The sequence below is a fragment of the Drosophila miranda genome (genome assembly GCF_003369915.1).
Source record: "Drosophila miranda strain MSH22 chromosome Y unlocalized genomic scaffold, D.miranda_PacBio2.1 Contig_Y1_pilon, whole genome shotgun sequence".
NCBI classification, from domain to species: Eukaryota; Metazoa; Arthropoda; class Insecta; order Diptera; family Drosophilidae; genus Drosophila; species Drosophila miranda.
The window spans coordinates 2,214,212-2,227,985 of NW_022881603.1; positions in this window are offsets into that span (position 1 = coordinate 2,214,212).

A 13,774-nucleotide genomic window follows, 5' to 3' on the forward strand; every position below is an offset into this window, starting at 1 on the left:
AACACATAGGTGCCAAAAAAGCTTGGCATCTCAAACACTCATAAAATATAGTTTTTATACCCGATACTCAAAATGAGTATTGGGGTATATTAGATTTGTGGTAAAAGTGGATGTGTGTAACGTCCAGAAGGAATCGTTTCCGACCCCATAAAGTATATATATTCTTGATCAGCATCAATAGCCGAGTCGATTGAGCCATGTCTGTCTGTCCGTCTGTCCGTCCGTCCGTCTGTCCGTCTGTCCGTCCCTATTAGCGCCTAGTGCTCAAAGACTATAAGAGCTAGAGCACCGATGTTTTGGATCCAGACTTCTGTGATATGTCACTGCTACAAAAATATTTCAAAACTTCGCCCCGCCCACTTCCGCCCTCACAAATGACGAAAATCTGTGGCATCCACAATTTTAAAGATACGAGAAAACCAAACGCAGAATCGTAGAGAATGGCAATATCTTTTAGACTGCAGAATTTGAATAAGATCGTATTATTATTATAGCCAGCATCAAGAAAACAATTTCATTTTTTCTCGCCCTGACTCTCTCTAACACACACGTAGCATAGCCGGCCTTGCTTAGAGTAAAACATTAGCGCCTAGATCTCAGAGACTATAAGAGCTAGAGCAACCAAATTTGGTATCCACACTCCTAATATATCGGAACGAAACGAGTTTGTTTCAAAATTTCGCCACACCCCCTTCCGCCCCCGCAAAGGAGGAAAATCTGGGGATATTCACAAATCTCAGAGACTATTAAGGCTAGAGTAACCAAATTTGGTATCCGCACTCCTGTTAGATCTCACTTTAAAACTTATATCTCAAAATTTCGCCCCACCCCCTTCCGCCCCCACAAAGGACAAAAATCTGTTGCATCCACAATATTGAGGTTACGAGAAAACTAAAAACGCAGAATCATAGATAATAATCATATCTATCAGATTGCTGAATCTGGATCAGATCAGATCATTTTTATAGCCAAAAGGAACAAATCAATTTGCACTGGCTACGCAGCCCCCGACGTCACGCTCAGACTGATTTTCTGTCTCTCTCGTACGCACTCTTTGTCGTGTCGTTCAATATTAGCGGCGTCAGCCGGAGAGCCATACTGACTTAGTATCGGGTATAACTGTAGAGTTGCGGTGTCCGCTGCAACTCACAACGTTCCCCCTCGTTATACCCGATACTCAAAATGAGTATTGGGGTATATTAGATTTGTGGTAAAAGTGGATGTGTGTAACGTCCAGAAGGAATCGTTTCCGACCCCATAAAGTATATATTCTTGATCAGCATCAATAGCCGAGTCGATTGAGCCATGTCTGTCTGTCCGTCCGTCTGTCCGTCCCCTTCAGCGCCTAGTGCTCAAAGACTATAAGAGCTAGAGCAACGATGTTTTGTATCCAGACTTCTGTGATATGTCAGTGCTACAAAAATATTTCAAAACTTCGCCCCGCCCACTTCCGCCCCCACAAAGGACGAAAATCTGTGGCATCCACATTTTTAAAGATACGATAAAGCCGAAAACGCAGAATCGTAGAGGATGGCTATATGTTCTTGAGTGTAAAATCTCAACTAGATCGTATAATTATTATAGCCAGAATCAAGAAAACAATTTCATTCTTTCTCGCTCTGTCTCTCTCTAACACACAGGTTTCATGGTCGGCTTTGCCAATTGCAAAATATGAGTTCAAGGATCTCAGAACCTATAAGATCCAGAGCAACCAAATTTGGTATCCACACTCCTGTGATATCGGACCTTGACCGTTTCGTGTCCAAATTTCGCCACACCCCCTTCCGCCCCCGCAAAGGACGAAAATCTGGGGCATCCACAAATCTCAGAGACTATTAAAGCTAGAGTAACCAAAATTGGAATCCGCACTTCTGTTAGATTTCACTATAAAACGTATATCTCAGAATTTCGCCCCACCCCCTTCCGCACCCACAAAGGACGAAAATCTGTTGCATCCACAATATTGCAGATTCGAGAAAACTAAAAACGCAGAATCATAGATAATGACCATATCTATCAGACTGCTGAATCTGGATCAGATCGGATCATTTTTGTAGCCAAAAGCAAGATATCAATTTGCAGTGGCTACGCAGCGCCCGACGTCACGCTCAGACTGATTTTCTGTCTCTCTCGCACGCACTCTTTGCCGTGTCGTTTAATATTAGCGGCGTCTGCCGGAGGAGAGCCATACTGACTAAGTATCGGGTATAACTGTAGAGTTGCGGTGTCCGCAGCAACTCACAACGTTCCCCCTCGTTATTTCTTCATTCGAGTATTCTTCTTTACCCTTAGTTAAAAATTTATCTAATACATGGATTTTGTTACATGTGTTAACACTATCACAGTCTTGAGTGCTTACAAAGATGGAATTAAGTTCTCTTAAAGTACGTGTGTAACTCGTATCCGCTTTAGAGCGTATTAGCTCGTCAAACATGGTTGGATTGAACCTTTTAATTTTAAGCAGTTCTTTGGCTGTAAGCCATTTCGCCCTGAAAACAGGTGGCATTACACCAGCGAGGACAAAAATTTCGTGTTTGCTTGTGTCAGGTGGCACCCCAACACACCTTCTGAGTGATTTAGCTTGCGCTATTTCTATATCTTGTAAGGAAGTTCTCAGGCCGAGGTACAGCTTCTCAGTCTGTCCAGGGCCCGGTCCTTCCCCACAGCAAAATTTGTTGTGTGAGGACCTAAGGGGAGAGCCGCTCGTGGCGAAAGCGCGCCCGTGGGGTGGATCGTGGGACGGTCGGGCCTGGCCCGGCCACGAGGCGTGGGTGAAGCCGTGCTTGGGAGTTGCAGTGACGTGCGTTGGGGGTCATGTGTGGCGGGAGACGGGGTTTGGGTCAGGGATCGGAAAGGTGTGGGCGAGGGGAGCCCAGCATAGCAGATGCCGCATGATCCACGACTCACATCTGCGTCGCCGGGTCCCCCGGGCGAGGGGGTAGGAGAGGGAACCCAGCTTTGCGAATGCCGCGTGAATCCACGACTCACATCCAGCATCGCCGGGACCCCGGGGGAAAAAGGTATAGGAGAGGGAAAACCCAGCTTGGTGAATGCCGCATGATCCACGACTCACATCCACTTCGCCGGGCCTCCCGGGAAAAGGGAAGAGAGGGGGAGGGGGGGGGAGGGTTGTGAGTGACTCCTACGGGCGAATGTTTTGAGACAGGTGGGTTGAGGTTGGTGTCTTTATTGTTTTCGGATCATTTCCCTACTTAAAATCCCGCGGCTGCAGCGGGGAAATAAACGCCAAAAAAATATCAGAAACAACATGTGGGCGTAGATATGTAAAGAAACTGCGGGAATGTTCTGCTTATACCTGCCTACTGCACCGACCCTCCAGAGCTCATATACGTGATGTGGCTCACCCTTGTTTCCCTTCTTTGGGTTCGGTGGCTTCCTTTGCACACCGCGTGGGTGCGGTCACAGCTGGTTTTATTCACCGCGTGCGGGCGAACACGGCTTATTGTGTACACGGCGCGGTCACGGCTAGTTTTTCACACGGCGCGGTCCCGGCTTACTTTTCACATCTATTTTGGCTTCCGCCGCACAACCGGTCTGGCTCATGATGCAATTATACAAGGTGGTCTCGTCGGGAGCCGAAGTTCGCTCGTGTTGTCTCTTATCGTCAGTGCATGCTTGCTTGTTGATGATGAAGGTTGTTCACGGACGAATTTTTTGATATATTCTTAACCCTTATGTCCCGACAACAAGAAAATTATAAAAAGCATATAAAAACGAGGGGGAACGTTGTGAGTTGCTGCGGACACCGCAACTCTACAGTTATACCCGACACTAAGTCAGTATGGCTCTCCTCCGGCAGACGCAGCTAATATTAAACGACACGACAAAGAGTGCGTGCGAGAGAGACAGAAAATCAGTCTGAGCGTGACGTCGGGCGCTGCGAAGCCAGTGCAAATTGATTTGTTCTTTTTGGCTATAAAAGCTATCTGATCTGGTCCAGATTCAGCAATCTGATAGATATCGTCATTATCTATGATTCTGCGTTTTTAGTTTTCTCAAATGTGCAATATTGTGGATGCAACAGATTTTCGTCCTTTGTGGGGGCGGAAGGGGGTGGGGCGAAATTCTGAGATATACGTTTTAAAGTGAGATCTAACAGAAGTGCGGATACCAAATTTGGTTACTCTAGCCTTAATAGTCTCTGAGATTTGTGGATGCCCCAGTTTTTCGTCCTTTGCGGGGGCGGAAGGGGGTGTGGCGAAATTTGGACACGAAACGGTCAAGGTCCGATATCACAGGAGTGTGGATACCAAATTTGGTTGCTCTGGCTCTCATAGGTTCTGAGATCCTTGAACTCATTTTTTGCAATTGGCAAAACCGAACATGAAACCTGTGTGTTAGAGAGAGACAGAGCGAGAAATAATGAAATTGTTTTCTTGATTCTGGCTATAATAATTATACGATCTGGTTGAGATCTTACATTCTAAAACATATAATCATCCTCTACGATTTTGCGTTTTTGGTTTTATCGTATCTTTAAAAATGTGGATGCCACAGATTTTCGTCCTTTGTGGGGGCGGAAGTGGGCGGGGCGAAGTTTTGAAATATTTTTGTAGCAGTGACATATCACAGAAGTCTGGATCCAAAACATCGTTGCTCTAGCTTTTATAGTCTTTGAGCACTAGGCGCTGAAGGGGACGGACAGACGGACGGACGGACAGACGGACAGACAGACAGGGCTCAATCGACTCGGCTATTGGTGCTGATCAAGAATTTATATACTTTATGGGGTCGGAAACGATTCCTTCTGGACGTTACACACATCCACTTTTACCACAAATCTAATATACCCCAATACTCATTTTGAGTATCGGGTATAAAAATACCACAGAATTAGAAGTAATCTTTATGTATTATGTAAAAGAACATTTTAATATAACTAACGAGGGGGAACGTTGTGAGTTGCTGCGGAAACCGCAACTCTACATTTATACCCGATACTTAGTCAGTATGGCTCTTCTCCGGCAGACGCCGCTAATATTAAACGACACGACAAAGAGTGCGTGCGAGAGAGACAGAAAATCAGTCTGAGCGTGACGTCGGGCGCTGCGTAGACACGGCAAATTGATATCTTGCTTTTGGCTACAAAAATGATCCGATCTGATCCAGATTCAGCAATCTGATAGATATGATCATTATCTATGATTCTGCGTTTTTAGTTTTCTCGAATGTGCAATATTGTGGATGCAACAGATTTTCGTCCTTTGTGTGGGCTGAAGGGGGTGAGGCGAAATTCTGAGATATACGTTTTGTTAAAGTTATTTTATTTGTAAGACAGCAGAAGATCAGTATACAGAATTATATGTGCTTCCGAGTAACATACGCAAGAGACCGACGCCGAAAGAAGAATATCGATATGAGAACATCGATATGAGAACATCGATATGCAGCAGGGCACATGCGCAGTGTTGTTAGAGATCAATATCTAATTATCGTGTCGGTCACTTTGAACACTCCTCCTCAACACAACGCATGTTTACAAACTTTAAATATACTTAACATATATTCAATAACATGTCAAGCACTTATAAGCGATCTTTTAAACCAAATGCGAATACAAATTTATGGTGCTTAACCTTGGCTAAGTTCTTTGTGAGGACATCTGCTATCATCTCATCGGTTGGCAGATACGCAATGTTGACTTCACCTCTCTTGAGAACCTCTCGAATATGATTTATCTTGACGTCGATGTGCTTTGTACGTGCATGAAACATGGGGTTTCTAGCAAGCTGCTGTGCTCCAATGTTGTCGCCGTACATCTGAATAGCTGACTCCTTGGACATCAGCTTCAAGTCAATCAGTAGGCTGCGAAAGTATATCGCCTCTTTTGCTGCAGATGATAAGGCTATGTACTCTGCCTCCGTGGAACTGAGGGCAACCGTCGATTGCTTTCTTGACTCCCAAGAAACCGCTCCTCCTGCCAACATGCATATATAGCCAGTGAATGACTTTCGGTTCGTCATATCACTTGCCCAATCTGCATCAACAAAACACTCAATTGCCTTTCCTTGCTTTGTGTAGCATATCTCCCAGTCGATAGTTTTTGCCAAATATCGAAGGATGTGCTTGGCTGCCGCTTCATGCTCGGAATGAGGATCCTTGTTACGTTGTGCTAATTTGTTCACCGAATGCGCAATGTCCGGACGAGTCATAACAGCAAGATAAGATAACTCTCCAATTAGCTTTTGGAACGATGTGATGTCGACCCTGCGGCAGTCCTCTTTGTTGCATGCCACCTGGTAACCAGCTTCAAGAGGCGTGGACGTCTGTCGACAATCTTTCAAATTGTACTGTTCGAGCAACTCTCTAATATACTTCCGTTGGCTGATTGAAATCGCACCCGTACTGCCTTCACGTTTCACCTCAATACCTAAAAAGTATTGCATAGGCCCGATGTCAACCACATCAAATTCTGCTGCGATCTTTATCTTGATATCAGATATATCATCTAGGTCCTTGCACGCCAAAATAATGTCATCTACGTAGACAGCTATTAGACACATATTTTTACCTGGCTTACAATACAGACAGGGTTCGTTGACAGTCGGTATAAGTCGGTACAGTTCCACACTCTTCCTGATTGTTTTAGGCCATATATACTTTTGTGAAGCCTCAAAACGTGATTTGGGTGAACTTCGCTGATGAAGCCCTCAGGTTGTTTCATAAAAACCTCATCTTCCAATTCGCCGTTGAGATACGCCGTGACAACATCCATTTGATGTAGGTGGAGACCATGTTCGACTGCAAGTGCAATTATCAACGTGATAGTTGCGTGGCGTACAACTGGTGCAAATGTTTCCTTGTAGTCGATCCCGTAGCGTTGGCTACAACCTTTCGCCACCAGACGTGATTTGAGCCTGTTCACGCTTCCATCCGGATTGGACTTATCTGCATCCAATGGACTTTTTCCCGCTAGGCAATTTAGTAAGCGACCACGTGCCGCTCTTCACGAGAGATTCGTACTCGTAATTCATTGATGCTTTCCATATCTCGCCTTCAGTAGAACGTTCAGCTTGTGCGTAGTTTTGTGGAACTTGTATGTCTGCTGCCAGTATCGCATTGAGCATATTATACTGCTTCCATGGTCGTCCTGGTTTGCCCGTCCGTACTATGGTTGGGCGTCCTGGTCCTCTTATTGGTTCTGGAATTACAAGAATGTCATTACTAGACCTAATCTCCTCCTGATTTTCTGGCTCATTTTCTGGATCTTTAAATTGCTCGCTATCCATTTCGGGTTCAGAGTCCTGCTTTTGTTGAACCTCAATTGATGCCATGTCATTGGAACATGATGCATCTAGTTTGCAACCTTCAGGTTCTAAAAAATGACATCCCTACTCTCTACGAGTTTCCTGGTTTCTTTACTGACCAAACGGTATGCTTTGGCCGTATCCGAGTAGCCCACCATTATATACTCTAAGCCTTTCTGTGCGACCTTTGATTTCTTTGTTTTATCTAGAGCTATCGCTACTGAGCCAAAAACTCTTAAATGCGATACCACTGGCTTTCTACCTGTCCATATTTCAAAAGGCGTCACCCCGCTCAAGCAGCTGCTTGCCACTCTATTTCGCAAATACGTGGCAGTTCGAATCGCTTCTGCCCAATAGCATTCACTTAACCCAGCATGCAGCAGCATACTTCTTGCCATTTCTACCAATGTTCTGTTGGCCCTTTCTGCAACTCCGTTTTGTTGAGGTGTATATGGCACTGTTAAGTTTCGCTTTATTCCATTTTGGTTTAGGTAATTATCAAAAACGTTTGATATGTATTCTCAGCCATTGTCGCTTCGTAAAACCTTGACTTTTCTCCCAGTTTGGCACTCAACTTGACTTTTAAATTCTTTAAAAGCCTCGAAAACCTGATCTTTGGTTTTTAGGAAACTTACTGATACATATCTTGAACAATCATCAATAATTGTGGCGAAATATCGATTGCCTCCCATTGACTGCTTTTGCATTGGACCGCATACATCAGTATGTATTAAGTCTAGAACGCCCTTTGACCTGTTTGTGCTCGATTGAAATGGTTGCACGCAAATTTTGCTTTTTGCGCATGTTGCACACACTTGTTTTGGCTTGTATATGCCCTTGAGACCTATTACCATCTCCTTGCTAACCATTTCCTTTAATGCGTCAAAATGTACATGGCCGAAACTATTGTGCCATTTGAATGCATCTGCCTCAACATTTACAATGTTCATACACTTTTCCTGATTGTCCTGAACCATAAACAATCCATTTTCCAGATGTGCCTTTATAACTATTTTTCCGTTTTCAAAAATCATCGCTTGATTTTTCTCAAACACAACTTTTTTTCCATGTTTTAATAGTTTAATAACCGATATAAAATTGTACTGCAAATCTGGTACCAAGATAACCTTTTCCAGCGTAACGGATCTATCACCGAACTTTACTTGAACATTTCCATGCCCTTCAGCAATAAGTGATTTACCGCCGGCTAAAAATACTTTTTGATTATCTTCCGTGAACGACACAAAGCGTTCCTTATCACAACATAGATGCGCCGTTGCGCCACTGTCTATGCACCATGCATTTAACATCTGGTCATTTGGCTTAGCTAAACTTAGGATTGGTACATATTTTTCTGGTTCCACTTTGGCATATTCGGTTACGCAAAGCATTGTACACAATCTTTCCCCGCTTTTACTGTTTGCGCCCTTGTTGTTTGCTCCTTCCTGCTTGCTTTTAGCACGGCATTCCGATTTAAAATGCCCTTCCTTTCCGCTTTTAAAACACTTTTTGCCCTTCTTAAAGTTTTTCTTAAAATTGTTGTTGTCATAACTGACGTGTAGTTCCGCGCTACTTGTAATTTCCTTGCTAATGCTATCTTCCTGCCTATTCGCTTCTTCAGAAATTTTTATTTTTAGCATGCTCAAGCTCGGCAAATCATCTCGCGTCTCAATCGCAACAACAAAACTTTCATACGATTTAGGCAAACCATTTAGCAACACAACTGATAAGATCTTTTCATCAACCTTTATGTTGACTTCTGCTAAAGCCTCGTGTACCACCTGGAATTTCCGCAAATATTCCTGTGCACTTATACCATCCGACATTTTTAACGTCAACAATTGTTTAATTAAAAGCACTACCCTTGCTGGTCCGCTTGGCCTGTGAATTTTATTTAGCTTTTGCCATGCCTGTGACGACGATACGCAATTTTTAATATTGTTTAGTTGGGTCGATTTAACACAAAGCAAAATTGACGCCAACGCCTTTTGATCCTTTAGTTCAAAAGCTGCACGTTGCTCATTTGTTGCACTTTCACTAAGCTCAATTTTACCACTGACGATTGGCCACAAATCATTTTGTATGAGAACACTTCTCATCAAAACTTCCCATGTGCTATAATTGTTTTCGTCCAGTTTCTCAATATTGAAATTCATATTTCCACTCATTTTTGATACTTATTGTCCCACAGTGCAAAATTTGTAACTGTCGATCGTCTCATGCACAAAGCAACTACTACGACAATACTGTTGTCCGTGTCTTTCTTTTGTTTTTTCGTTTTCTTTTAAGTATCCCTCCGAGTTGCTATTTACACACACACACTCGCGATTTTCTATGCCTTGGTATACACACTTTTGGGTATACACAATCGCGGTTTTGTGCGGCTTGGCATACGCACTTTTTGGTATACACACTTAAGTCTCCGTTCGCTTTTGTGTTTCAAAAAAACACAATGCGAATTTGTTCAACTTGTTCTTTTGCCTTTCTATGTACACACATACACTAATGAGTCTATGCCATTTTTTTAGCACTGCTTTTCACTAAGCACCAAACAATGTTTATTGTTTCTCACTGTTTCTGTTTTATACTTTTTCTGGGTGAATTGGTGTCTGGGCCCATAACCTGTTAAAGTTATTTTATTTGTAAGACAGCAGAAGATCAGTATACAGAATTATATGTGCTTCCGAGTAACATACGCAAGAGACCGACGCCGAAAGAAGAATATCGATATGAGAACATCGATATGAGAACATCGATATGCAGCAGGGCACATGCGCAGTGTTGTTAGAGATCAATATATAATTATCGTGGCGGTCACTTTGAACACGTTTTATAGTGAGATCTAACAGAAGTGCGGATACCAAATTTGGTTACTCTAGCCTTAATAGTCTCTTAGATTTGTGAATATCCCCAGATTTTCCTCCTTTGCGGGGGCGGAAGGGGGTGTGGCGAAATTTTGAAACAAACTCGTCTCGGTCCGATATATTAGGAGTGTGGATACCAAATTTGGTTGCTCTAGCTTTTATAGTCTCTGAGATCTAGGCGCTAATGTTTTACTCTAAGCAAAGCCTATGCTCGTGTGTGTTAGAGAGAGACAGGGCGAGAAAAAATGAAATTGTTTTCTTGATTCTGGCTATAATAATAATACGATCTGATTCAGATTTTGCACTCTAGAAGATATAGTCATCTTCTACGATTCTGCGTTTTTAGTTTTCTCGTATCGTCGAAATTGTGGATGCCACAGACTTTCGCCCTTTGTGGGGGCGGAAGTGGGCGGGGCAAAGTTTTGAAATATTCTTGTAGCAGTGACATATCACAGAAGTCTGGATCCAAAACATCGTTGCTCTCGCTCTTATAGTCTTTGAGCACTAGGCGTTGAAGGGGACGGACAGACGGACGGACGGACAGACGGACAGACAGACATGGCCCAATCGACTCGGCTATTGATGCTGATCAAGAATATATATACTTTATGGGGTCGGAAACGATTCCTTTTGGACGTTACACACATCCACTTTTACCACAAATCTAATATACCCCAATACTCATTTTGAGTATCGGGTATAAAAAGGCCTACTGTTTTGGGGTTTCTTAGCCTATTTCTTACTTTAATGGGTGAAAATAAGGATTCATTGTGGCTTGTCTTGGTAATACTAATAATAATAGAAGTAATAAAATCGGATAATAGTGATAATGAACTGAGATATTAATGAAATTAGATAACAAGCCGTCGGGGCGGTCCCTTCAGGGGATGGTGTCGTGGTCAGTGTTGTGGAGGCTTATGCCTTCACAATCTTTGCTTGCTCCAGATCCCATGTCTGAAAAACTTGTGACAGCATATTCTTGTTTTGTTCTAATAAAAGCTTTGAAGATGTTGGTACTTATTTTAGGTTTTAAACCTGATTTGATAGTAGTCGCAAGCTGGAGGAGTCTGTTACCTTTTTATACCCGATACTCAAAATGAGTAAGTAAAAGTGGATGTGTGTAACGTCCAGAAGGAATCGTTTCCGACCCCATAAAGTATATATATTCTTGATCAGCATCAATAGCCGAGTCGATTGGGCCCTGTCTGTCTGTCTGTCTGTCCGTCTGTCCGTCTGTACGTCCCCTTCAGCGCCTAGTGCTCAAAGACTATAAGAGCTAGAGCAACGATGTTTTGGATCCAGACTTCTGTGATATGTCACTGCTACAAAAATATTTCAAAACTTCGCCACGCCCACTTCCGCCCCCACAAAGGACGAAAATCTGTGGCATCCACATTTTTAAAGATACGATAAAACCAAAAACTTAAAGTCGTAGAAAATGACTATATGTTCTAGAGTGTAAAATCTCAACCAGATCGTATAATTATTATAGCCAGAATCAAGAAAACAATTTGATTCTTTCTCGCTGTCTCTCTCTAACACACAGGTTTCATGGCCGGTTTTGCCAATTGCAAAATATGAGCTCAAGGATCTCAGAACATATAAGAGCCAGAGCAACAAAATTTGGTATCCACACTCCTGTGATATCGGACCTTGACCGTTTCGTGTCCAAATTTCGCCACACCCCCTTCCGCCCCCGCAAAGGACGAAAATCTGGGGCATCCACAAATCTCAGAGACTATTAAGGCTAGAGTAACCAAATTTGGTATCCGCACTTCTGTTAGATCTCACTATAAAACGTATATCTCAAAATTTCTCCCCACCCCCTTTCGCCCCCACAAAAGACGAAAATCTGTTGCATCCACAATATTGCACATTCAAGAAAAATAAAAACGCAGAATCATAGATAATGACCATATCTATCAGATTGCTGAATCTGGATCAGATCAGATCATTTTTATAGCCAATAGGAACAAATCAATTTGCAGTGGCTACGCAGCGGCCGACGTCACGCTCAGACTGATTTTCTGTCTCTCTCGCACGCACTCTTTGTCGTGTCGTTTAATATTAGCGGCGTCTGCCGGAGGAGAGCTATACTGACTTAGTATCGGGTATAACCGTAGAGTTGCGGTGTCCGCAGCAACTCACAACGTTCCCCCTCGTTTTGTTTGTTCTTTAACCATTTTTACATGACTGACATTTGACATGTTTGCGCTAATCAGTCTGCCTAAGAAACGGATATCTTTTCGATTTGGTATAGGCACATTTCCAACAGAAATATTTACCGCTCTGACCTGTCCTTTTCCTACATTCATTGCTGCAGATTTGCTTGGATTGAAGCTAAAACCGAGATCACCACATAAAAGGTTAAAGTCATTTAGTTTTTTATTAAGGTTTTCAACCGCTACAGTAAACTCTCTGTTGTGAGAGATTATAACGAAGTCATCTTCAAATTGCATCATATGAGTATTTCTATCACAGATCTGATGTAGTCTTTTTGTGTATACATTAAAAAGGAAGGGCGACAGACAAGAGCCCTGTGGGATTCCTCTCTGAACTACCTGAACAGCTTCCCCTATTTTCAGTAGTCTCATAGACATAAAACTGATGATCCAGTCAATGTATGTTTTAGGAAAACACTCATTTTCCATTACTCTTTTTAGGAATTTCAGGTTGACACATTTGTAGGCATTGTTGAGGTCAACAACCACAAGAGTAACGTGTTCCTTGTTCTTTTTCTTTGCCGCTACCACATTGATGACATCATTAATGCACATCACTGCAGACTTGTTTTTATACCCGATACTCAAAATGAGTATTGGGGTATATTAGATTTGTGGTAAAAGTGGATGTGTGTAACGTCCAGAAGGAATCGTTTCCGACCCCATAAAGTATATATATTCTTGATCAGCATCAATAGCCAAGTCGATTAAGCCATGTCTGTCTGTCCGTCTGTCCGTCCGTCCGTCTGTCCGTCTGTCCGTCCCTATTAGCGCCTAGTGCTCAAAGACTATAAGAGCTAGAGCAACGATGTTTTGGATCCAGACTTCTGTGATATGTCACTGCTACAAAAATATTTCAAAACTTCGCCCCGCCCACTTCCGCCCTCACAAAGGACGAAAATCTGTGGCATCCACAATTTTAAAGATACGAGAAAACCAAAAACGCAGAATCGTAGAGAATGACCATATCTTTTAGACTGCAGAATCTGAATTGGATCGTATTATTATTATAGCCAGCATCAAGAAAACAATTTCATTTTTTCTCGCCCTGTCTCTCTCTAACACACACGTAGCATAGGCGGCTTTGCTTAGAGTAAAACATTAGCGCCTAGATCTCAGAGACTACAAAAGCTAGAGCAACCAAATTTGGTATCCACACTCCTAATATATCGGACCGAGACGAGTTTGTTTCAAAATTTCGCCACAACCCCTTCCGCCCCCGCAAAGGACGAAAATCTGGGGATATTCAAAAATCTCAGAGACTATTAAGGCTAGAGTAACCAAATTTGGTATCCGCACTCCTGTTAGATCTCACTTTAAAACGTATATCTCAAAATTTCGCCCCACCCCCTTTCGCCACCACAAAGAACGAAAATCTGTTGCATCCACAATATTGCACATTCGAGAAAACTAAAAACGC